Consider the following 27,306-nt stretch of genomic DNA (forward strand, 5'->3'; position numbering starts at 1 on the left):
CCTCGAGAAGAAACTACACAGTTATCGGAGATATACGCGGATGAAATGGGAAATCTACATAATAAAGTTTATGATTTTGTTACAGTGATGCCTAATTCAGCATCTATGAAGAGGACCGTGCGTCGTCGATGGAGTCAAGAGTGGGGGGAATCAACAAGAGCCTAAGAATTCTTATGAAATTGATCTTCATGAAGATCTATTAAAATGGGAGATGGCAGTAGTTTTCTTCTGGAAGACGATAGATTAGAGGTGAGAATAATGATATTTAGTGGATGCAAAGGAAAAGAAAATTTAAAAACATGTTCCCATTTTTTTATGGATGGAACATTTAAGAGATGCAGCAAGCAGTTTGCACAGATGTACACCATACACGTAGACTTATGAGGCTCGATTAAAGAAACAAACATTCTTCCTACTGTATTTGCACTGCTCCCTAATAAGAAGAAAGACACATATGTTCGTCTGTTTCGTCTAATAAAACAGGCAGTCTCTGAGTGGTGTCCTAAACAAGTAAAGGTGGACTTTGAGGCAGCTGCGATATCGGCCATTCGTCAAGATTTTCCTACAACTGAAATAAATGGATTCTATTTCCATATGAAGAAGAGTTTATGGAAAAGAACTCGAGTTCTCGGTCTAACTGAGGAGTACCGCTAGAACGAGGATTTAAGACTTAACGTCAGCATGTGTGCAGCGCTGGCAGTTTTAAAACCGGACGACGTAAGCAATGGATGGATTGAGATTCATGCAGAAGCTCCTGATAACGGAAGGTTCTCTCAATTTTTGGCTAATTTGTGGATAACTGGCTAGAGAATGAGGATATCGCAATAGAAATGTGGGACTGTTACGGAAAAAGGTACCGAACGACGAATGCTGTTGAAGGGTGTCACAACAAAATAAATAGTATTATTGGAAACCCTCACCCTAAAATCAACTATATGGTGGAGTGCTTGAAAAAGGAAGCAGAGATCACAAACTGCATGTACATGAAATTGGAAATGAATCTTGAAGGTAAGAAGAGGAAGAAGAAGTACTTGAAGCTGGACGACAGCATAGAGAGAATCGTAAAGAATTATGAAGAGACTGGCAACATTAGGCCTTGCTTGAAAGCCATTGTCCATATTCAGAAACTGGACTAAAATACGTTAAAAATAATATATTAAAAACTATGAAGGCCACTGAGTCCTCGCAGGTTACTGAGATAAAATTATTAAAAAATTGAAGCAGCATTATCGGAGCTAATATTAAGTTGTAATTGTAAATAGAGTGTACATTAGTTCAGCGTGTTTAGGCTGATTTTACACACGCCAGAATGGTAGATGGTCATTTATCATTTTCACGGTCCAAAGCCTGTGCAAAGTGTGATGCGAATCAGCCTTTAATGTAAGAATTAAAAAGTGTTTCAAGCCTCACAAAAGTATCCCTATTGTTGTCACGTTAAGATAACTTTTTTCTACCTTCCAATATTACGGCCATATTATTAAATAATTGTGACTTCTAAAATAATTTTCTGAAGCTTCAGAACAGCAACTATCGCCTAAAATATCATGGTTTGTTAAACTGATAGTATACGCTTGCGTAAAAGAAAATGGGAACTGAATCTTTGAATTGGATCTAAAATTGACATCCCAAAACTGATCTGATGCCAAGGTTGACAATTTTGGCACCTCAAATATTTTTTATGTAAGTTTAGCTGCAAACATTTATAGTAGATGTAAATCTACTTAAGTATATTTAGATATAGTCCTTTAAAAATTAAAATTTCTTACTAAATTGTTGATTATCTTTAAACAGGTCAGGAAATGCAAGGAGCTTGCTACTGAAAGTTAATTGTTACTAAAGAACATCAGAAAAAAATATATTAGACCTACTTTTCTCATACATTAGAGAGTTTTTGAAAAGATATTTGATCATTTCCTCTGTCACTGACAGTGTAATTTCAGTTGCTTTGCAACACCAGGGATATCTACTTCTAAATTATATTTGCAACTGTTCTCATTTAGAATTCTGGAATATTTACTTCGTCTTCTTTGGTGGAGGAATTTCGGAAAATGCATGTACTAATTCCACTTTAGTGGCACTGTCATCAGTAACATTATCGTCGCTGTCGCTCAGTAAAAGTACTTACTGAGCCTTTCCGCTGGTTTACTTAACATGGGACCAGAATCTCTTTGGATTTTCCGCCACATTTCTAGAGCGAGTTTCGTTGTGGAAACTGTTAAATGCACCTCGCATTGAAATCCGCACCAAACTTCGAGCCTCAGTGAAACTTCACCAATCTTGGAGATTTTGCGTTCGTCTAAATTATACGTGCCTATTGCGGTGCTCCTGCAACAGCTTTCTGTCGTGTTTTGTGTACCAAATACCTTGAGTGCTGTTGATACTATTTCTTTGAACTTAAGCCACATATGGTATTCATTTACATAGTTTGAAAGTGTTGGAGACTATCTCTTCGAAAGATGTCACCCGAATTTTTAGCTGCTTTTATAAATAGATATATTTCGCGTTTAGTTTTGGTGAATTTCTTTGTTACGGACTGCGTGTTCACTAATCCCTTTATCCGTCGTGATGCTCAGGATTATTTGTGGCTAAGAGGTCAAGTGTTTTCTCGTACACATTTAAAATTTGAATGGCCTCGTCAACTAATTGTTAAAAATAATTTTTAAAAAAGCATTGAGAACAATTACGGAAGTTGTTTTCTATTTACAATAGGGTATATGAAAATGTATTTTTGTCAACATGCGGAAGGTAGATTGAAGTAACTGCCAACTATAATTGTATGAGTAGGGTACCTATTTATGATGAGACTCAAGTTTTCTTTCAACTGTTCAGCAACTGTTTCATCTGAGACAGGGGGTCGGTAAAAGGAGCCAGTTATTAATTTATTACGGTTGTCGAATATAACCTCTGCCCATACTAAGTCACAGGAACTATATGCTTCAAAGTCGATTGTGAGCTTCCATTATTTTTCCGTAAGTTGTCCTTCTTGTTTCTGTTGTAGTGCAGGTAATTACAATTACGGCTTTTCCCTCCAGAACCTAAGATGCTTTCTCTGTGACCCTGTAAATACCAGAGCTAAACAATGTAGAACAACAACGTACGTTAAAAGCGTAGCATTCTGTATTACTTAATTTCCTTTTTTCTAACATTTTAAAATTGTAAGTCGACTTTAGATGACATCTCAATCATAGATGTTCTCATCTGTATTTAGTGAACGTGTTTCTGTTATGTTTTGAACATTGCCCGGGTACACTTTATAAACTAATGTTTTTAGAGAGTAAATTAATATGGAGTACGTCGTTCTTCTTTTCAAACATTCACATACCAATTTATTATTTCCCTATTGTCTTTTGGGTATGAGGTTGTAGTAATTAAAGTAGGCACAAATGCAGTGGTCAAAAAGAAATGATTAGCGTACATTCGCATTCTCGTTACATCGTTCTTATGTTGTTGCTCCCATCCAGATGGACTGTTTCTATCGCAATCAGTAAGCGTGAAAGGAAGCTACCGTACAGAGAGAGGAATCTATATTTATACTCGGCAGAACTAATTAAATACTGACATAATCGTCGGTATTGCTCTCGTTTCCCAAAAGTTATAAATATTTCTATTTCGGAAAAGAAGCTCTGTATTTGGCCAAGATGTCGAAGAAGAAGGTCCCTTAAGTACTGGTTGTATCGAATAAGATGTGGAGACGGCGGTTTGAAAGCGGACAGAGGTAGTACGGAGAAGGGCGTCCCTTACCTGAGGGATCGCTACTCAAGCTACCTGGCGAAGGGACAAGTGTGGCAAATGTCCGGCGTGGCAAATGTTCGGCGTGGCAAATGTCCGGCATTCGCGGGCAGCAGTACATTGGCGAAGGATCTGTTGGATCACGGGGCGCGGCCCTAGGGAGATTGGTGTATCTGTTGTCACCTGATACAGCCCCTGCTCAACCGAAAAGAACTAAACTCGGTGAGCACGTTTCAGAGCATTGACTGTTTGTGTGCACTTGTGCCTCTGAGCTATCTTTAACATTCAGTTCAATATTTTTAGTGGTATTTACCGGACCTTACTCCCCTCTGAGTTATGGTCGGTTTGATACTTGCTATTCGTTATTAGTTTCGACATTCTTGAAAAGAATGATTTGTTCATTGTTTTATGTTAAATGGCTTCCGCACGTAATTTTTTTTTTTTTTGTAATTATGGGTCAGAATTAAATGTTTTTATCTTAAGGTTTAAATTCCTCGTTTATTCGTTTGCGTATCGGGATGGTAAAACTGGTTTTATCTTGCTCAGTGAATGTGTCTGGTTTTAAGATTTTTATTACATGGCTTTTTGTAACTTGTCCTATTTGAATCTGCACAGTTCCTTAATTCTGTTTGATTAGACATCCGTGATCACTGTTTCTTGCTAGTTGGGCGTCGCTGTATTACGCTTGTACTAGGATTACCAGGACCTGTTGTTATTGGTTTCAAAAATGGTTCAAATGGCTCTGAGCACTATGGGACTTAACTTCTGAGGTCATCAGTGCCCTAGAACTCAGAACTACTTAAATCTAACTAACCTAAGCACATCAAACACGTCCATGCCCGAGGCAGGGTTCGAACCTGCGACCGTAGCGGTCGCGCGGTTCCAGGCTGTAGCGCCTAGAACCGCTCAGCCACCCCGGCCGGCGGTGGTTTCCCATTGAAATGTTAATAGCTATTGCTGGGAGATACAAGTACAATTATTTTAATATTTTTCTTTTTCTTAATTGTGAGGTTCAGATTAATATTTCATCATGATACACTATCGTAAATATATGTCGGGGGTGAGCCACTCAATCTGTAATTTGGAGAACTTGGAAATGATATCCACTTTCTGTATTGGTATTGCGTGTTTGTTAAATCCACATTATTTATATGTTTTAGAAGTACGTCCGATTGACTACTCTATCTGCCTAGATCCTATAGAACAGTGCGTCCACTACTGTGAAATGGTGCTGGGATTGTGTTCGGACCACATACGCACATAGAAATAATTGTAAAACGAAGCGAATTGGGCATCTGCTGGAACTCACAATTCTATTGTATTTGGCATATCTTTTGTATTTTATTTATGAGCGCAGTGATGGTTTATTTAAATAAAGTAGTTGTTCTGAAAATTATGCTTATTTGACGGCCTTGCCCTACCACTCTTGAAGCACTAAGCTCACTGGCCATTTCAGGCCCACAATGTTCATGATTGTTTTTCTAGTGTAGGTCTTGGACCTGAACCACTTGCATTTTTTACTGTACACATGAAACAATATTACTTGTGAAAATGTATTTGCAGTAGTTGTCTTGTTTTTATACATTTTCATGGCTACAGCAGGTCATTTGCAAAGTAGTCAAAAGAAGTATTCAGATATAATAACGAAACAAATTATTCCGATTACTTACAGGTTTTTAAACACGTCTGAGTAAGCAGGAAAAATATACACACCCTCTTTGACGTTCATAGTGGCTTCGACACATCTGTCTAATAGTGTAATCGTTACGCATTTACTAACTAATCTTGTTTGTCTACTTTTATGGTTTTACGAATTTTCCGATCTTTCGATGAAACTTTTTGTCCATTGGAGTGGGTGCGAAACCCGTCTTCTGGTGGTACGGAGTGCGTCAGCTTGGCTGGCAGTCGTTAGCCCGGAGAAGCTGCCTGATCCCCCCGGTATTCGTCCCGACAGCGCCCCACTTTGTAAGGGAAACGACGTCTGTCACGAGCAGGCGGGCTGACGCACACAAGCAGCTCGTTTCAAGTGGCTCAGCTTTCGTGCTCCGCTCGAATCACCTCTAATACGCTGCGCAGGGCTAACAAGTGCATTTTGCAGAGCAACTTTCATGTTCACGTAAAGGCGTGCGGCTTGAAAGGCGTAGTCAATAGTTGTACCTGTAGCCAGGGGGAAAAACAGTGAGAAAACATGGCGCCTTGAAGAGAGGCACTCCTTTAAGGTACTTGCACCGAGGAACGTTCTAAATCCGCTGTCGACTCAGGCACTGGAGTATCACGGTTTTAACTTTCTGTAATGGAACTTAATATTGCAGTGAATTTGAGTCTACAGCTTACAGATTTCTGGGGGTCCACAAGTGTTGCGTTCGCTTTCACTTTAAGCCCACCGGAAAGTTAGCTAATTCATGAAACCTCGGAGCAGCGAAGCGTCTCAAGAAGATAAGGTAACATACACTATATATTAAACAGTTTATCGCACTGTATTAATTTTATTATATTTCCAAAACACATCAACACATTTCGAATCATACATGTAGTCTAGATGGCCATCAATGAAACCTCTTTTGTTCAGCCACTACTACACTACCGCTTGGCATTAAATAAACAGAATCTATGTTTCATCGAAATATTTCAAAGTCCAATAGGGTTTACATAAAATCAAAGTCCCTAGAACTTTTAATCATTCTGAGTTCAAGAGTACGGGAGTTACATTGCTCATCTCCGAACAGATCTCACACAACAAGACTATTGAAACGAAAGTGAGTGATTGGTTGACAATGCGCCTAAAAACAATGTTTATCGGCCACAATGCGAAGGATACAGACAAAATACCAAAAATGTTGTGTATCTACTGAATAAGTAGAAAATGGTTCAGTGATACAGCAATCAACTTCGTCGAGTACCAACCAATAAAAATAGTAGTACGGTACGAGGAGTTTACAAACGTAATAATTAACGCAGGTAAACAAGCGAAACGTACGGTCCTTACTGCCACATTCCAACTATACGAACAGAGATGTTCAGAGGGCACTATAGTCACACCGAACAGATGTTGTCACGTCTTTTAATTTATGTTACGTAAGAAAGGAAGGTCAGAATCTAACGACCCGTCGACAGCTAGGTCATTAGAGACGGAGCACGAAATTGGATTACGAAACGCTGAGGAAGGAAATCGGCGTGGTCTTTTTAAGAAATGATCCCTGGAGCAATTTAGGATAACCACAAAAAATGTAAATCTGGATGACGCGACCTGGATTTGAACCGTTGACCGCCCGTATGCGACTCCAGTCTCTAATTCACTGTGACACCTTGCTCGGTTTTAAGTAAGTTGATTCACTGGCGCAGGTACTGTTCCCAGATGGAGCCTGCGAGATTTACAGAGCTGAAAACTGCTGGGGTTGGTTCGATGGTGGTAAGTAGGAAATAATACGCCTTTCGTGCTTTACACATGCATGAAATGTGAATATTATCTTTCTATTGTGGTTCGCACTTCAACGTATTTCAACATCATTTTTTCGAGGTACATAAATCCGTTGGCCATAATTCAAGAATCGATCCTTCGAGCCCAGTGGGCGTTCAGGTTGTTTTAGGCGTTAGGGGTGACTGTATACCATGTTAGGTGAACGTTCACATTACTTAAACCGATCTCAGCAGCCGTTACCGACATTATGACATTCCCTTTTCCCTCTCATCAGATTTCGAGCGATGTCATGGCCAAATACGTTACACAATTTTATTTCAAACTGCCTTCTTTGGAATTGGCATTATATAATGACAAATAAGGCCTAATATGGTATCACGTTCTACTACAAAAATCTTCTGTTCCCTCTTTTGAAACTGGAATTTCCTTGAAGTGTGAATGTACGAGTGTATGGCCTGTTTCGTGTATCTTCCATAAAACGTGAAATGATTTTGTTAGGGTTGACTCTCCCAAGGAACTGTATAATTCTAAAGGATTGTCCTCTAAGTCTTTCAGCACCCTGTCCAATTTCTCTCGCAGTATCATACCTCCCATCTAATCTCTACCTATTTCTGCTTCCCGTTCTATAATATTGTAGTAAGACTACCGTCGAGCCAAAATTGAAGTTTTAATAACGGTAAACATGTTTAAAGATGTTACTAAAATAGCGCAAAGTGTGAGTATGCAGAGTCTGCATAGGTACACGCATCTTCCGCAACTATCCGACTGTCACACAATGAACAACATACGTTTCTGTATCAGTCACAAAAAAAAGCGAAACAGAGCTTGCTGACACTTTGCCTGTGTTTTTATTTAGCAATGTGCTATATTCGTTATCTATCTACTGGACGTGTCGTTACAACATGGTAGGTACCATAAATTATGGAAGTTAGTTATACACATAACTCGCAGTTCATACACAAGTTATGTCGGAGCTTAAAAATTAATTATTACAACAAGAAATGGCACAAAACGTTTATCAAACAAACACAGTCGATTATCACAGAAGTACAGTTCACGCAAGCTTGCAATACGTAATAATGTTCTGCAGCAGACAGGTACTACCCAAGAGAAAAGATTTTCACATTCTATTTTTAGAATACATCGATGTAGAACACATATCGTACTTCAAGACACAATATTATCGATGATCGTTGAAATAGTTAACATTGGTAGATCCAGGGTAGTGCACATTGCTCTCGGCTCCGAAGGAATCCTTAATAACAGATTCAGAAGGAGTTGTTGTTAGTGCTTCAGAATGTTAAATGTTCGAGAGCGATTCTGTTAGCATAACATGAGCTTTTGTACAACATAAATATCGTTTCTTTTCAAAGAGGTATCGTAAATGATGAAACTCATGTATCAAATTCAAAAAAGTCCACTTACACTATACCAGGCGTACGTTTGACGAGACTGCGTTACTTATCAACAACAGAAAGAAAGCTCTCATTCCTAGAAATATGCACATGCTATCATCTACACTGTGGTTCTTCACAAAAGCTAAGGTTACCTAGTTTCCTTTAAGCCCAACAAACTAATTAGTTACATTTCTTTCCATGGTACATTAAAGCAATCTCGGTGTTTAGTACGAATTCATTCTCTTCCAAAACATCCAACAAATATCAAATATAGTCGTTTTGTAAATCAGGTTTACTGTCGTGTCATCTTCTTTTGCTGCGACTAGCTCATTTACCTTACATACCCCCTATTCAACCAGGTCACTCACTGTAAATCCATAGTTATGTTCGTTGATCACAAAAATGAGTGACATCCAAGCCTCATTTTTAAAATCCATCATCTATGACCTTCCTCACGTTCCCATATCTTCTATCCCAAACTCAGAAACAGTTCCTGAGGGTTCTGTACCAACTCTATACTCCTGTATATCCTCTGCACTGCTGAAGTGACAAAATAATCTCGTCTCTACAACTCATCCTGCACATCAGAGAGATAGCCCGTAATAAATCTCGACAAAATCTTGGACTCCATCCTAACCAGTCCACCTTCTGTTGGCACCAGAACCTAGTTATTAATTACCGGACAAGACACCCTCTATATTTTCCTCCTTGACTTTCACAGCATTATTTCACATAGGAGGTATTTGCCCCGAGATGTCACTTCAGACACCAATTAAACATGAAAATAACAACACTTACTATGAAAGGGTACAGTACCGCCCGACATTGAAAATAGGTACAACATACTTCATTATTTTTGTCAGAAGAACACATTTTTTTTGTAAAATAGCTCAATTTCAATTAATACAGCGAAGCCGGATACCAGTGTGGGAAAGAATGATAATTTATTTATTTAATTGATCACATGTGCACTCCCACAAAGTAAATCCCTACATCCAGTTTGGTGAGATCTGTGAAATGAATGAATGTATGGTCGTCTGCTAACCGCAGATAGTGAATGTGAATATATGATCATCTTTGAGTCGATCCTTTGGCCACCTTTGGTGGGACCAAAGAGATGAAATTTGCCTGAGCTTTGAGCACCTGAAATGTGGCTGACCAATGCGGTAGAAAGGTGCTCCCCCACTTCGACAGAGGTGGGAGAGAATCTCAAGAACGGCCATGTTTTAGCACTCTGCCGCTGGATCTTGTGCTGTTAAGACCTGTTTTAGTTGTGCTCCGTAATGACGAAAGAGTGGAGACATGGTATGCATGTGGAATATTTAAGAGTAGTTTGAAATAATAATTTCTCTATTTCAGGAACTTTTTGGGGGAGAATTAAATGTCAGGCAGGTAATATTAAAGGGATTGTAGTAATCTTCGGAAGTGACCAACGGTCACAATGAAACCACGTGTAGCAATAAGTTGAAATACTTCCGTGTGCTTAAGTTAAGCTGAATTACTAGCGTGTGTACAATAAGTTGAAATATTTAAGAAATAGCGTGTGTACCATAAGTTGAAATATTTAAGAAATGGCGTGTGCAGGACTTGAAATTAGAGACGAGTACTTCCACGTGGTGAGTACTGTGTGAGTCTCAATCTGTGTATGAGACAAAGGATAAAGAGATGTACTCGTCCATGGTATCAGTTGAGGACTCGCGTGTGTGATGAATACGTTCTTAAGATTACTTTGCGTGATATGATTCCGTGTGACGCTAGAGTCAAACTCTGAGAGAGAAGCTAGGTGAGTCGGCCGTCTATCCAGCAACGCCACTTGGCTTGCATTGCACAGGAAGACGTGCATATATCTCCACAGTTCATAGTAGGAAAGTAGAATTACGAAGTCGGGCAGTGTCGTGTGAAACTGGGATAAATATTGATTGAAGTGGGAAAGCTGAAAGTGATAATGTTGTGACTATTCTCTGTGTAGTATTTCATGTTGTAGTGTGGTGTATGTCATGTAATTTGGGTATGTGTGTTTTGCATGGGAGAGTAGCGAGGTAGTTTCATAAGATTAGTGGGTTATGCTTGTTCCTTCGGTACCGCTCGGTCTGGAGGAAAGTTTCGTGATGATGATTGTGAGAGTCAAAGTGTGAGGTATAATAAAAGATCCACCATCCTATCCAGAAAGTGCACTGTAGCGTTAAATAATTACGAGACCATAATATAGAGATACACCAATGTAAAGCCATGCCCACTGGGCGGAATTTCTCATGTGATATTGTTGTAGGTTATAGAATTTGTGTGTTTAGGTTAGAGAATTTATCGGAATAAATAAGACAGTGAAAAGAAAAAGATTGGTGGACTTTTCCTTCGAATTGTATGTTGTCATGATGTCCCGAATTTATAATGTGTGCGCCATTCATATTCAGTGCGGTGGCCACGTGTTGATAAAAGCCATTAAATAAAAGACAAAAAGAAAATATGGTATTGCCAGTGCGTAGTGAACAGTCAGAGTTCTGTAAATCACTGATAGTCAGATGCGTGTTTCCGTTGCGTATTAATCATATAGGAGGATAACTTGTAACTTAAGTGTGAGTACTAGAGTTCATGTTACTCGATAGATAAGAATGAATCCACTCGCTTGGCAGACCACTCATCTTGCAGGCCTGACTGCTTGATGCCACAGTATGAGCAAGGCATGTGAGTGCCTCTCATAATTTCGACCCTACCAGGATATTTTTTTGCTAGGATAATTTGGCCAGGATATATTTTGCCAGGATATTTTGCTGTTATGGTTTGCTGTTAAGAGTTTTTTTTATTGAATGTATTGTGATAGCGCTAAGAAGTAATTTTTTTTTTGTTTGCAAATTCTTTCTGGATTGGTGAGGATCTTTTATTTTTTTTTATGTAATTAATTGCTATATCGTCCAAGGCTGGAAGATCGTGGTATAATTTTTTTTTTTTTTTTGCGTAATGTCCATAGTAACTAGGTCACAGTCGAAAAGTGTAGTCACCATGGAGAATAGTGATTATGGGGTGAATGTAGCAGTGCAGCAGGAAGTAGCTGTTGACCATGGGTTAATCAGCGAGAAAGACAAACACTCGGAAGGGGGTGAATTGTTCAGTGGACCGCTGCTGGATGATCCTTTATGCGGCGGGCTTTGTCCACAAACGCGGGCTTTTCCCGACGACGCGGGCGAGCCGGGACTAGGTCAGGTATGCAGTGAAAGTGCAGCTACCCTTAGCAAAGCTACAGTTTCACAGGCGAACGAGGTGAGCGCGTCGAAAGTAGCAAATGACAATGTGATACTGCAGTTTTTACAGAAGATGGATAAAGATTATAAGGAAAGATTGGAAGCGATGGATAGGGAGTTTAAGGAAAGATTGGACGCGATGCATAGAGGTAATAAGGAAAGATGGGAAGCGATGGATAAAGGTAGTAAGGAAAGTATGGAGGCATTGGATAAGGGAAATAAAGAGGCAATGAGGAAGCTACACACAGTTATCGATGAGCGTCTGCCCACAGTTAATAATCGGTTAGATGAGGGGGAGAAGAATCTGGGTGCGTTGAAGCAAGTATGTGACGCCGTGAAAGAAAAAGCTAATAATTTGGAGGTACAAGTATTTGCAATAGAGAGTGATACTACTGAACGTAGGGACGAGTTGCTGGATGAGCGAATCAAAGAGGTAGTGGTCAGAATGAATACGATTAGTGCAGATGCAGAAAAGATCAGTACAAGAGGCGAGACAGGTTCTGACAGTACGCAGCGAGAGGTTTATTCCGACCTGGAGGAGATACAATCACCATTACAGTTTAAAGAGGCACAATTAGAAATAAGCAGGAAACATAGGGAAGAACTCGCACAGTGGCAATTAGCGTGCAGTAGCGAAGGTGGCACACCACCAGGTAGATTGCAGAGGGAGAGTGAGATAAATTCAAAAAACGAAAATAGGCAGAAAGAGGAAGACGAACTCAGAGAGTTGGAAGAACGGTTGTGTCGGATAAAACAGGTGGCAAACCCAACTGGGTAGAGTCCAAGGTCGGAAAACATAAATGCGGAAGAAGAATGTAGGAGGCACTTCGTGTCGGTACAAACGTACACTTGTTTTCCGGATCCTGATAATTACCAACATCCATGCCTGTGGCTGTCTCAATTTCAAGATTCACTACCTTCATCGTGGGGACCGCTACTCAAAATGAAGTTTGTGTGTAGCCATTTAAGGGACGAGGCTAGAGCGAAAATGCAGGAAGTTATTAAAGACTGTAGTAGCTACAAGATATTTTGTGACAAGTTTTTAAATGAATTCTGGTCGAAAAGTAAGCAGGACCAGGTTAAGCAAAGCATATTTGTGATGCCAAATTGTAACGAAGGTGGTATAAGAGATCCAGCGTCGTGCTATCAGGAAATGCTGAGACGAAATAGGTATTTGGATGTGCCATACGAACCTGGGGAGTTCATTAGGATCTGTATAACAAAGCTGCCAGTGAAATTGCGCAGAAATATAGCAATAGCAGGCAGAGGCGTAGACGATTCTGCGTCATTTGAACAATTGACACAGGAACTGGGTAATGAGAGCAACATTGTCAACGGAGATACGACTCATAGGTCAGACAGAGTCGAGGATAGAAACGGCAGAAACTATGAGAATGACAGGAGAGCATGGAATCCTGGCATTTCATTCTTGTCATAATGGATTGAAGGATAGGAGAAACCAATCCAACATATCAACCCTTAGCATCTTGCCTTAAAACACATGCAGCTGGCACTGAAAATTGTCTATGTAGCAGACATACTCTACTGATATGTAGAAATGCAAATACCATACTTCTGATCAGAGAATAAAACACCAGTAATGGCATCTGTTAGGCTGGCCTCTCAGAGACAAATTTGAAAATTTTTATTTCGAACAGCAAAGTAAAAGAACTGTTTCTTCAAAAAAAAACAGTTGCTAAAAATGTTAGGTTAATGCCAATGAGTCCAGTTTAATTGGTGCGATTTGATTATGGCAGGTACTTAACACGTAATGTATAAAGTAAACATTGTGATCTGTATGGAATAGGGTACGTTTGTACTGCTGTTACAGGTAACATCTGTAATGTGACCGAAGTTTTTTTAATTAGATGCCATCTGATCTATAGTATGTCATAGTCGTGGTGACAGTTATAATGAGGTGCTGTGTATGGTTGTTCGGAATCTGGTGTTAGTGAAAGAGGCCACTAGCACCAAAGTTTCTAACACTTGGGCTGTCCCATCTCTCCCAGCTTGTATATTCTCTGCACACATTTAATTTTCATGTAAACTTAGATTCCTAACTAGCAAATTCTTTACTGTGTATAGTGGACCATTCAGAGTGAGGCGGATTGTCCAGGAAAATGCTGTACTGATTGAGACGATCAAGGGAAAACAATCTCGTGGGCTTCATCACATTTCTAACATCAAATTATGGAAAAGTTAAGGATAGATCTAAAGTAGGCAATTTATGGTAGATAGTCAGTGTATTTATTTGTGGTGTGTAACGTTGTGCAGGGTCAAAATCGAACATAAGAATTTTCAGGCGGGATGTCAGGAAGTATGACGGAATAGACTGGTCGAATGAGTCATGAACAGGAGTCGACAGAGTGGTGTATGTACGTATTTTTTTTTGTCATATGAATAAGGATCAAGCAGAAACGACGTGATCATTAATGAGTGGATAAAGATGGTAGATAGAGAAGCGACGTGATAAATAGTAGTGGATAAAGGTGATATATAAGGAGAGAAGCGACGTGGAGCAGTGTGATTAATAAAGAGAGATTCGACGTGGTGAAACAGTGGTAAATAAAGGTGAGTAGAATTGAATAATGGGTAGATGTCTTAGATGTATGCTACAGAGAGGCCGGTGTATGCTGCAATCGAGATAGATGCGAATGGCGAAGGAAGACCAGGAAATGATGGAGTAATGGACGGACGGAGAGCCGAAATACGAATGAAGAGATGCAGACAACTGCACAACGTGAAAGGACATAAAGGGAGTATGTGATCCAGATGGTGAACGTTGTGGAATACTGACGTAAGATGTAATATAAGTGTAAATCTAATTCTTACCATAATATATGCAATTTGGCAAAAATAATTTTTGTTGTTGTTGTTGTTGAAGCCTGGTACCAGTATAACTAATCAAAACGGTACCAAGAATGTGTACAGTTATTTTGCAGGATGAATAATTTGTGTATTTTTTGTTCTTAGATGAAATATCGCAATTCTAAGTGATATTTAGCAGGAGGAATAATCGGTGAAGTGAATGCAGAGGTAAGCCGATGGAGAGAGGTGCCAGAGTGAAAGGACGAATTCGGAGACTGGAAAGGTATCTCCAAAACAGCTTCATGTGTTATGTGGTTGAGTATAAGGGAGCAAAGGTATGGTATGTTGTTGTGAGTGTGGTGGTGTTAAGGTTAGCTGACTTCTAGACCTATTCTGTTAGTGTATTAATGGATTGAATGAGAAGGAAAATGTGATGTCTGGTGAGTGAGAGTCGTAGAGTAGTGTGATCAATGCTACCAATCCATAACTAAAACATTATTGTGTTTTATTGTTTGATTGGGATGAACCTCGATGGCAGGTCAGGATCTGACATGTGGATGGTTCATACATGTCCTAGAAATGTTGTTGTATATAATGAAGATAAAATATATAAAGAGATACGAATTTCAGTCTGTCACAAGCACAAAGGTGCATTGTATGTTGTAGATTTAGAGTCATCAGTTTCTAAAATGTTTGTTGTGTTAGGATGTTAAAGTAGTTTACTATTTAACAACATGTGGTAAGTAATTGTGAGCTGCGTAGATTATTTCTTATTTTTTTGTTAGAACACTTTAAAGGGGTATTAATTTCAGTCTGTCACAAGCACAAAAGTTCATTGTATATTGTAGTTTTAGAATCAACAGTTTCTAATATTTTCACTGTGATAGGATGTTAGAGTAGCCAACTATTTGATATTGTAATTATGAGCAGTATAGATTGCTTATTACTCCTTTTTTTTTACACTTTCATGTTTTGTATGAGGGACGACAGGTACAATGAATAGCACAAGTGTGGGCTGTATATAGAAAAGGGATAAATGTTGATGTTGTATGTGTAGAAAACTAGGGGGTATGATTTTATGTTTTTTTAGAACAAAGATTCTTTTATTACCAATGAATCTAATAGATCATACATGTAATCAATGAGTATTTAAATATATCCTTTTGTCTGTAATGTTGCGAGATGCATGGAAGGGTCTGACTGATTGGGTGTCGTAACGCCCATACCGCTAGCGGGCCGAGCTGACGTCGCCATGGCGACGGGCGACAGAGCCGCGGCACTCCCCACTCCACTGCCGGTCGGGGTACACTCCACGCGCCCGCTACAGCAGGTCAACTGCCTGGGGCGACACGCAAGTACCACTGGCCATTCATAAGTTCCGCCACCCTTACGACTGGGGAAAGTATCCCGCGGAGGCAACAGCGGGTAGTTTCTTCTGCTTAACGGGTCGCGCGGCGGCGCCACGGCAGAATGAACGATGCAGCGCAGAGCCCGGCGGGCAGTTTTTACCAGCAGCTATTAACTAGTACTGGACTGTGGAGCCGTGAAACAAGATGACTGCTCGTATGTCTCCATAAGTTGGAAAGTGAAGGACTGGTGTTTCCACATTGTAAGTGGTGGAAAAGATTTTGTCTTTAGCAGACAGGACGATCGATTTGTTTTGTCTTGACCACTGAATGGTCTGATCCATAAACTTTTGGCAGTGACTTGTTAAGTGTGCTTTGTGAATTGCATGTGCGACGCTTGGTATACTTAAAGAGGACAGTTGTCGTTTGGTGACTAATTATGGTATGAATGCAAGAAACTAAAGTGGGACATTGACATTTGCGTCTGTAGTAGGAGACATTTCTTCAATTGGTGCGGGAATAAGTGCTGTTTGTTGGAACTTAGGACTTTTAATTACACCATGAACTGAAAGGACAGAACCGTGGGTAATAGTAGTTGTAGGGCCATTTCTGGACGACCAGATTCGTGTGGATGGTACACTGAGAGTGACTATGACATTTGTGTTTAATGTGAGATACAGTTTACTGTTCAGTGCGTGTTCAAAATGCCGATTTGAGTGACTTTCGTCTGGGTAACCATGGGAGAGCTTTGACACCGAGACAGTGTTTCTAGGAAAACTATCAGCAACTTTTTGACCCCAAGAAAATCACAGAATGAAATGTTTCTGTGTGACTCGCAAGATAGGGAATAATGTATTTGTACATGTAATTGCGCAAATGTTTTTTTTATATGTTTCATTCCTGAAGGGACAGCAAGTGTAATTGTATTCCATTAACATTTGTGTTTAGAATAGTTAGTGTTTGTTTTTTGTTTGTTCTGAGTTATCAAGTTCACGTAGCATGTTTATTAGAATATGTGGTACAATGATGCTTTAATTATTAGCCGGTGGCGTAATACTAACGTAGCGGCTCTTGTCGCATTGGTCAGTAAGGTTGTCACAGGGGACAAGAGTTTGCATTGCACAACAAATATCGGAATTAATTGATGCATTTTGATGTCGTGGACAGTAATGATCTTGTTGGTGTGTTGACTGAAGCCACTTATTTTCATTACCAGAGTGGTGATATTTCACATTAAAGTGTAACGAAGGCTAGTCGAAATGCAAGTTCTTGTCGTCTAAATGTGTGACAACAGAGAAATGAGCAGTAGGGTAAGATACGAGAGCTACTGGTGGATTCAAGCACTTATTGCTAAACTATTTACTGCGTGTATTGATCAAAGTTGATGGACTGACTGGCTCAGCAGCAGGTATTTGTACTGGTGGATAAGGGTGAGGTTAAACTCACTGTCGAGTAGTTGTGGCAATTGCTTAGATGATGATAGTTAATGAGGTATGACATGATGTCTTAGACGAACTATATTATGTAACCAGTATGTAACTTGTGGTATATTTCATTGTTTTTCTTCTCAGTTTTATTTCTCTGTAGGTTTGATGTATATTTTAGAGTAATGGTATGGACCAGGACATTCTACGTGTAACTAGTGTACGAAATTTTTTCTTTTGTTGATTTTGTTTTGTATTTAGACATTGCCGTGTAAAGATTATTACAACGCAATTTATGAATGTCAGATTACTTGTTCTGTGTTTGCATGGTGAGCTACTTAAAATTTCATGAGTACAATTAGTATTTTTTTTATTTGTCATAGAATTAGTGAAGTTTGGATTACTCATAAAAATAACGAAGATCCCAGTAACTAAGCAAATTTTTTGCTCAACATCATTTTTTAATTGTGTGATGTAATGTTTTATTTGTCATGTGGATTGTTGCAAACTTGTATGTGTACGTTACTCCGGATTGTGGAGAGTACAATAATGGAACAACTGTGTCAATACTTTGGTAAAGTAACAGAATTTGGTCGTCTATTTGAGGTCACCAGGGGCTAAGGTCTCCTCCTGGTTATTTTGATGACTTGCTACGTTTGTTCTAATACAGCTTTCTTAAAAAAATGTTCGAAACTACCCTCGCATTGCAAGGATAGTACCGTGCCATTTTTTTCTGCATGGGTAGCCGGTGGTGATAGGGTACAGTACCGCCCGACATTGAAAATAGGTACAACATACTTCATTATTTTTGTCAGAAGAACACATTTTTTTTTGTAAAATAACTCGATTTCAATTAATACAGCGAAGCCGGATACCGGTGTGGGAAAGAATAATTTATTTATTTAATTGATCCCATGTGCACACCCACAAAGTAAATCCCTACATCCAATTTGGTGAGATCTGTGAAATGAATGAATGTATGGTCGTCTGCTAACCGCAGATAGTGAATGTGAATATATGATCATCTTTGAGTCGATCCTTTGGCCACCTTTGGTGGGACCAAAGAGATGAAATTTGCCTGAGCTTTGAGCACCTGAAATGTGGCTGACCAATGCGGTAGAAAGGTGCTCCCCCACTTCGACAGAGGTGGGAGAGAATCTCAAGAACGGCCATGTTTTAGCACTCTGCCGCTGGATCTTGTGCTGTTAAGACCTGTTTTAGTTGTGCTCCGTAATGACGAAAGAGTGGAGACATGGTATGCATGTGGAATATTTAAGAGTAGTTTGAAATAATAATTTCTCTATTTCAGGAACTTTTTGGGGGAGAATTAAATGTCAGGCAGGTAATATTAAAGGGATTGTAGTAATCTTCGGAAGTGACCAATGGTCACAATGAAACCACGTGTAGCAATAAGTTGAAATACTTCCGTGTGCTTAAGTTAAGCTGAATTACTAGCGTGTGTACAATAAGTTGAAATATTTAAGAAATAGCGTGTGTACCGTAAGTTGAAATATTTAAGAAATGGCGTGTGCAGGACTTGAAATTAGAGATGAGTACTTCCACGTGGTGAGTACTGTGTGAGTCTCAATCTGTGTATGAGACAAAGGATAAAGAGATGTACTCGTCCATGGTATCAGTTGAGGACTCGCGTGTGTGATGAATACGTTCTTAAGATTACTTTGCGTGATATGATTCCGTGTGACACTAGAGTCAAACTCTGAGAGAGAAGCAAGGTGAGTTGGCCGTCTATCCAGCAACACCACTTGGCTTGCATTGCACAGGAAGACGTGCATTAATCTCCACAGTTCATAGTAGGAAAGTAGAATTACGAAGTGGGGCAGTGTCGTGTGAAACTGGGATAAATATTGATTGAAGTGGGAAAGCTGAAAGTGATAATGTTGTGACTATTCTCTGTGTAGTATTTCATGTTGTAGTGTGGTGTATGTCATGTAATTTGGGTATGTGTGTTTTGCATGGGAGAGTAGCGAGGTAGTTTCATAAGATTAGTGGGTTATGCTTGTTCCTTCGGTACCGCTCGGTCTGGAGGAAAGTTTCGTGATGATGATTGTGAGAGTCGAAGTGTGAGGTATAATAAAAGATCCACCATCCTATCCAGAAAGTGCACTGTAGCGTTAAATAATTACGAGACCATAATATAGAGATACACCAATGTAAAGCCATGCCCACTGGGCGGAATATCTCATGTGATATTGTTGTAGCTTATAGAATTTATGTGTTTAGGTTAGAGAATTTATCGGAATAAATAAGATAGTGAAAAGAAAAAGATTGGTGGACTTTTCCTTCGAATTGTATGTTGTCGTGATGTCCCGAATTTATAATGTGTGCGCCATTCATATTCAGTGCGGTGGCCACGTGTTGATAAAAGCCATTAAATAAAAGACAAAAAGAAAATGTGGTATTGCCAGTGCGTAGTGAAAAGTCAGAGTTCTGTAAATCACTGATAGTCAGATGCGTGTTTCCGTTGCGTATTAATCATATAGGAGGATAACTTGTAACTTAAGTGTGAGTACTAGAGTTCATGTTACTCGATAGATAAGAATGAATCCACTCGCTTGGCAGACCACTCATCTTGCAGGCCTGACTGCTTGATGCCACAGTATGAGCAAGGCATGTGAGTGCCTCTCAACTATAATTATATATTACATACATGAAACATCCCCTTGAATCACTCTGTCTATTAACGAAAATAGCATGAAAATCCGTACGACAATTTGTAAGATTAGCCTTCAAATACAGACAAAAAAAAAAAAAAAAAAAAATGCGACGACGGCTTTAAGTTATATAGACGCACAGCTGACACGTTAGAGGTGTTTCAGCCAACAGTCGACTCTATTGTCTGTCTTCAGTGGCTACAAATATCACTGTAGCAACAAGCTGCTTAATGAAGCAAGTAATCATTCATAGGTACACAGGTACAGTTAGCCTTCTGCCACCGAGCAGTGTGTCAGCAGTGCGCAAGTAGCAGCAAATGGCTTATTTGGCGTTCATATAAGTGTTCTAGTCAAGTTGAAAATTTGTTTGAGTGTTCTTAGCGCACTTGTTTCGTTAAATCCACCAAATCATTGTGTAGTTTCGTATTTATCAGGGGCAGATTTGAATTTTAATATCTGTGACGTGTAAAGTCGTGTAGTCGTCTGTCATTTGTTTATTTCTTTCAAATAGTCTTTGTACATTACTGACAGTACAGTTAGCCTTCTGCCGCCGAGCAGTGTGTCAGCAGTGCGCAAGTAGCAGCATTACTGCATTTACTAGCCAGTCTTGTATTTTAGTAACCCTTTAAATTTTGTGTCGAATTGTTTGTGCTCTCTGTAGATTAATTCAGACGTTCTTAGCACAACAGTATTTAGCATGGATAGGGGGACTGCGACAGCTGTCTTCTGATGCAGGCTGAGTTGGCATCCCTTCCCTCCCAGCTTCAGGCAGTGTTGGCTTCGGTCACACAGCTTGAGGCTGTTGCCAATGGGCATCAATGTGGGAGTCCGGACGGGGGTTTGTCGGGAACAGTCAGCACGTCCCACGCATCCCCCGATAGGACTACGGCTGTGGCTGCCCGGGATACCGCCCTCATTGAGGCTGACCCCTCACCCGTGGTAGAGTGGGAGGTCATCTCGAGGAGTGGCAGGGGGCGAAAGACATTCGGGAGGGCTGAACAGAAGGCCTCTCCAGTTTGTCTGACGAACCGGTTTCAAGCTCTGTCTCCGGCTGATACTGATTTTTGGCCTGACATGGCTGCTTGTCCTGTTCTAGAGGTTGCCCCTCAGTTTGCAAGATCTGGGCGGTCGCAGAGGGTGGGCTTACTGACACTTGGGCGCTCCAACGTCAGGCGCGTAATGGGCCCCCTTATGGATATGGCTGCAAGGGAGGGGAGGAAAACCAATGTGTACTCCGTGTGCATACTGGGGGGACTCATTCCAGATGTGGAAAGGGTCCTTCCGGATGCCATGAAGGGTACAGGGTGAACCCATCTGCAGGTGGTAGCTCATGTCGGCACCAATGATGTGTGTCGCTATGGATTGGAGGACTCGGGCTTCCGGCGGCTATCTGATTTGGTGAAGACTGCCAGTCTCGTTAGCGGGATGAAAGCAGAGCTCACCATCTGCAGCATCGTCGACAGGACTAGCTGCGGACATTTGGTTCAGAGAGTGGAGGGTCTGAATCAGACGCTGAGACGGTTCTGCGACCGTGTAGGCTGCAGATTCCTCGACTTGCGCCATAGGGTGGTGGGGTTTCGGGTTCCGCTGGATAGGTCAGGAGTCCACTACACAAAGCAGGCGGCTACACGGGTAGCAGGGGTTGTGTGGCGTGGAATGGGCGGTTTTTTAGGTTAGATGGCCTCGGCCAAATACAGTAACGGCGACAGCGTCAAAGGGTGCGGGGCAAAGTCAGGACATGCGGGGACCAAGCAGAAATCGGTATTGTAATTGTAAACTGTCGAAGCTGCGTTGGTAAAGTACCGGAACTTCAAGCGCTGATAGAAACCACCGAAGCTGAAATCGTTATAGGTCCGGAAAGCTGGCTGAAGCCAGAGATAAATTCTACCGAAATTTTTACAAAGGCACAGACGGTGTTTAGAAAGGATAGACTGCAGGCAACCGGTGGTGGTGGGTTTGCCGCTGTTAGTAGTAGTTTATCCTGTAGTGAAATAGAAGTGGATAGTTCCTGTGAATTATTATGGGTGGAGGTTACACTCAACAACCGAGCTAGGGTAATAAATGGCTCCTTTTACCGACCTCCTGACTCAGCAGCATTAGTGTCAGAGCAACTGAGAGAAAATCTGGAATACATTTCACGTAAATATCCTCAGCATATTATAGTCTTAGGTGGACATTTCAATTTACCAGATATAGACTGGGACACTCAGATGTTTAGGACGGGTGGTAGGGACAGAGCATCGAGTGACATTATACTGAGTGCACTATCCGAAAATTACCTCTAGCAATTAAACAGATAACCGACTCGTGGAGATAACATCTTGGACCTACTAAAAACAAACAGACCCGAACTTTTCGCCTCTGTAAGCGCAGAACAGGGAATCAGTGATCATAAGACCGTTGCAGCATCCCTGAATATGTAAGTAAATAGGAATGTAAAAAAAGGGAGGAAAGTTTAGCTGTTTAGCAAGAGTAACAGGAGGCAGATTTCAGACTACCAAACAGATCAAAACGAAAATTTCTGTTCCGACACTGACAATGTTGACTGTTTATGGAAAACGTTCAAGGCAATCATAAAATGCTTTTTAGACAGGTACGTGACGAGTAAAACTGTGAGGGACGGGAAAAACCCACCGTAGTTCAACAACAAAGTTAGGAAACTACTGCGAAAGCAAAGAGAGCTTCACTGCAAATTTAAACGCAGCTAAAACCTCTCAGACAAACAGAAGCTAAACGATGTCAAGGTTAGCGTAAGGAGGGCTATGTGTGAAGCGTTCAGTGAATTCGAAAGTAAAATTCTATGTACCGACTTGACAGGAAATCCTAGGAAGTTCTGGTCTTACGTTAAATCAGTAAGTGGCTCGAAACAGCATATCCAGACACTCTGGGATGATAATGGCATTGAAACAGAGGATGACACGCGTAAAGCTGAAATACTAAACACCTTTTTCCAAGCTGTTTCACAGAGGAAGACCGCACTGCAGTTCCTTCTCAAAATCCCCACTCGAACGAAAAAATGGCTGACATCGAAATAAACGTCCAAGGAATAGAAAAGCAACTGAAATCACTCAACAGAGGAAAGTCCACTGGACCTGACGGGATACCAATTCGATTCTACACGGAGTACGCTAAAGAACTTGCCCCCCTTCTAACAGCCGCGTACCGCAAGTCTCTGGAGGAACGGAAGGTTCCAAATGATTGGAAAAGAGCACAGGTAGTTCCAGTTTTCAAGAAGGGTCATCGAGCAGATGCGGAAAACTGTAGGCCTATATCTCTGACATCGATCGGCTGTAGAATTTTGGAACATGTTACTTGCTCGCGTATCATGTCATTTCTGGAAACCCAGAATCTACTCTGTAGGAATCAACATCGATTCCGGAAACAGCGATCGTGTGAGACCCAACTCGCTTTATTTGTTCATGAGACCCAGAAAATATTAGATACAGGCTCCCAGGTAGATGCCATTTTCCTTGTCTTCCGGAAGGCGTTCGATACAGTTCCGCACTGTCGCCTGATAAACAAAGTAAGAGCCTACGGAATATTAGACCAGCTGTGTGGATGGATTGAAGAGTTTTTAGCAAACAGAACACAGCATGTTGTTATCAATGGGGAGACGTCTACAGACGTTAAAGTAATCTCTGGTGTGCCACAGGGGAGTGTTATAGGACCATTGCTTTTCACAGTATATGTAAATGGCCTAGTAGATATTGTCGGAAGTTCCATGCGGCTTTCCGCGGATGATGCTGTAGTTTACAGAGAAGTTGCAGCATTAGAAAATTGCAGCGAAATGCAGGAAGATCTGCAACGGATAGGCACTCGGTGCAGGGAGTGGCAACTCACTCTTAACATAGACAAATGGAATGTATTACGAATACATAGAAAGGAGGATCCTTTGTTGAATGATTATATGATAGCGGAACAAACACTGGTAGCAGTTACTTCTGTAAAGTATCTGGGAGTATGCTTACGGAACGATTTGAAGTGGAATGATCATATAAAATTAATTGTTGGTAAGGCGGGTGCCAGGTTGAGATTCATTGGGAGAGTACTTGGAAACTGTAGTCCATCATCAAAGGAGGTGGCTTACAAAACACTCGTTCGACCTATACTTGAGTATTGCTCATCAGTGTGGGATCCGTACCAGGTCGGGTTGACAGAGGAGATAGTGAAGATCCAAAGAAGAGCGGCGCGTTTCGTCACAGGGTTATTTGGTAAGCGTGATAGCGTTACGGAGATGTTTTGCAAACTGAAGTGGCAGGCTCTGCAAGAGAGGCGCTCTGCATCGCGGTGTAGCTTGCTGTCCAGGTTTCGTCCGCAGCTCGTGGTCGTGCGGTAGCATTCTTGCTTCTCGCGCCTGAGTTCCCGGGTTCGATTCCCGGCGGGGTCAGGGTTTTTCTCTGCCTCGTGATGATTGGGTATTGTGTGATGTCCTTAAGTTAGTTAGGTTTAAGTAGTTCTAAGTTCTAGGTGACTGATGACCATAGATGTTAAGTCCCATAGTGCTCAGAGCCATTTGAACCATTTTTTTTGTCCGGGTTTCGAGAGTATGTGTTTCTGGATGAGGTATCGAATATATTGCTTCCTCCTACTTATACCTCCCGAGGAGATCACGAACGTAAAATTAGAGAGATTCGAGCGCGCACGGAGGCTTTCCGGTAGTCGTTCTTCCCGCGAACCATACGCGACTGGAACAGGAAAGGGAGCTAATGACAGTGGCACGTAAAGTGCCCTCAGCCACACACCGTTGGATGGCTTTCGGAGTATAAATGTAGATGTAGATGTAGATTTATCGCCAGACAGATGGGAATGATAAAAAAGGTCTACACTTCTGAATTTTAAGTTGAAGGAAGTGTACATAATGCTACTTCTTACCCACTATTCAAAAATAGGTGCAAATAGTGCCATGAAATCATAGGAGAGGATAAACTGAATGTAATATGCAAAACAGAACATTGCGTCGCAACAGGGTAGTCTAACAATGTATTCTTCCGCTAGTAAAAGTGCTTATTCAATGAACAAACTACATATTACAGTGTATTACCGGTTTAGGTGTCACAGCAACCACAGTTAAGTTATATAGCTACATGGCAGTATATTAGCAAGTATGTCATGCTCACATACAGTTGGCATCGCCACTGACTGTATCAATCACTTTTACAGTCGCAGGTTGTAAAAACATACGCTCTTCTCGAAGAAAAGAGACGGAAAATTCACTCATTCATCTTTCCTGAAGTCGACACAATGCCAAAGTACATCAAATGGTGCTCTAGAGATAAACCCACGCAGATTAAGTATTCTGTGTTAATTGAATAAAAAGCGTTAAAAATTCATTTGAAGACAGTTGAGCGATTTAAAGTTCCCGTAACTGCCCCAGTACCTCTGCAAAATTTAGTTTCGGATACTTCCGTAACTCCTCAGCAGCCGTCCCAATTACTTTTCCTTTAGATTCACTGGAGCGAAGACTAAACGCCAGACAATTTCTGCAAAATCTCAACGCCGTGGCGCCCACTCGCTAGTTGGGGGCTGCAGGCAGAGTAATGCGGCTATCTCCAATACGGAAAGTCGACGTAATTCCTGCAAAAACTAAGCACCGAACAATCAGGTGCCTCTGTCTTAGTAGCACTTATTTGCAAGTCTTCTTTTCCATTTGTCTTAACACGACTACCTGCATCGTTTTGACCGTTCTGTACGAGTGACACGAGACACAACTTTCACCAATAGCTTCACGTAGTACGAGTTGCTCATAAATAAGAAGCTTAATCACACATGTCTTTGTTGTTACCCACGAGGGAGCAGTAACTGCTGCGCAGAAGCAAACCCATTTCTGACGTTCTGCGCATGACGTCACTAAGGAACAGCTCTTGGCGCGCGCGAAGTGTACGTCTGAGCTTTGTGTTGTCGTGGTTCGTCCGTGTTGTGTTTCGTGCGTGTTGTCGTTTCCGTTTGGTTATCTTTGTTCAGTGAGTGTTTGTCCGAAGTATTAGAGTGTGTGGAAGCAATGCCAGGTTGTGCTGTTGCTGGCTGTAACTCTCACAATCGCAATACAGAAGGGATTGAAATAGTGTTGCATTGTTTCCCACGTGATGAAAGTCTGCAAAAGGTTTGGCTTTCAAAATGCTTTAGGAAAGATCCTGTGAACGTAGGGAACGCTAGAATATGCTCTCGTCATTTCAAGGAAACGGATTATATCCGGGACTTACGTTCAGAGCTGTTAAATTTACCGCGGAAACTGATCCTTAAGAGTGATGCGTATCCGTCTTGCAATTTGCCTTGTGGTAGTAACGCCAGTGATAACACACCGATTGCAATAGAAGAAAGGAAAGAACGTTTTAACAAGCGTGAAATTCGTAGAAGAAGCCTAGAGACTTTAAAGAAGCTCTCACCCATTGAAGAGGAATGTTGACAAGTATACGTTTACAGATGAAGTTCTTTGTAGTGATCCACATAAAGTCACTTTACAGAATTCTGTAGCGTCACTACAGAGGAGAAATGCTCATCTAAGGAACATGTGCATGAAATTGCGAGCACGTAATAAATATCTTAGAGGTCAGCTGTCCTCAATGAAACGACGTCTGCACGAAGAAGAATTTAATAAAAAGGAACTTGTATCTCGTGAAACTAATCAAATACTGGGCAAAATATTGTCACCCAATCAAATTAGAAGCTTGTTGCATGGTTCAAAACGGATTCGATGGGGCAAAGAGGACATTTGTAAGTCTATTACTTTACGTGCTCTGTCGCAGAAGAGTTACAATTTCCTCAGAGAAAAACAGATATCCTCTACCTGCAGTGTCAACCTTGCGTTCTTGGATTTATCGCAGTTTCAGTTGCCAACCAGGAATTTTGAAGGATGTTTTAGTGATGATGAAAATGCAGGCTGCAACACTGACTGACAGGGAACGTATTTGTGTTTTATCATTTGATGAAATGAACATTGACAGTAGAATTTGTTACGATCAACAAGATGACAGGATTCTTGGACCTCACAGTAATGTCCTTGTTGTCATGGTCCGAGGCTTGTTTGCAACGTGGAAGCAACCTATCTATTTCATTTTTACGTTCAGATGACAGCAGCACTCTTGAACGAAGTAATTGTTTCCCTGGCCAGCATTTGCTACAATGTTGTGGCTGCAGTAGCAGACATGGGTGCAAAGAATAGTTCTGTCTGGAAGGAGCTTGGCATTACTCATGAAAATACTTGTTTTCCACACCCGTGTGATTCTCTGAGACGTGTGTGGGTGTTTGCTGACGTTCCCCATTTGCTCAAACTCTTAAG

Source organism: Schistocerca americana, chromosome 6, assembly GCF_021461395.2.
Source record: "Schistocerca americana isolate TAMUIC-IGC-003095 chromosome 6, iqSchAmer2.1, whole genome shotgun sequence".
NCBI lineage: Eukaryota > Metazoa > Arthropoda > Insecta > Orthoptera > Acrididae > Schistocerca > Schistocerca americana.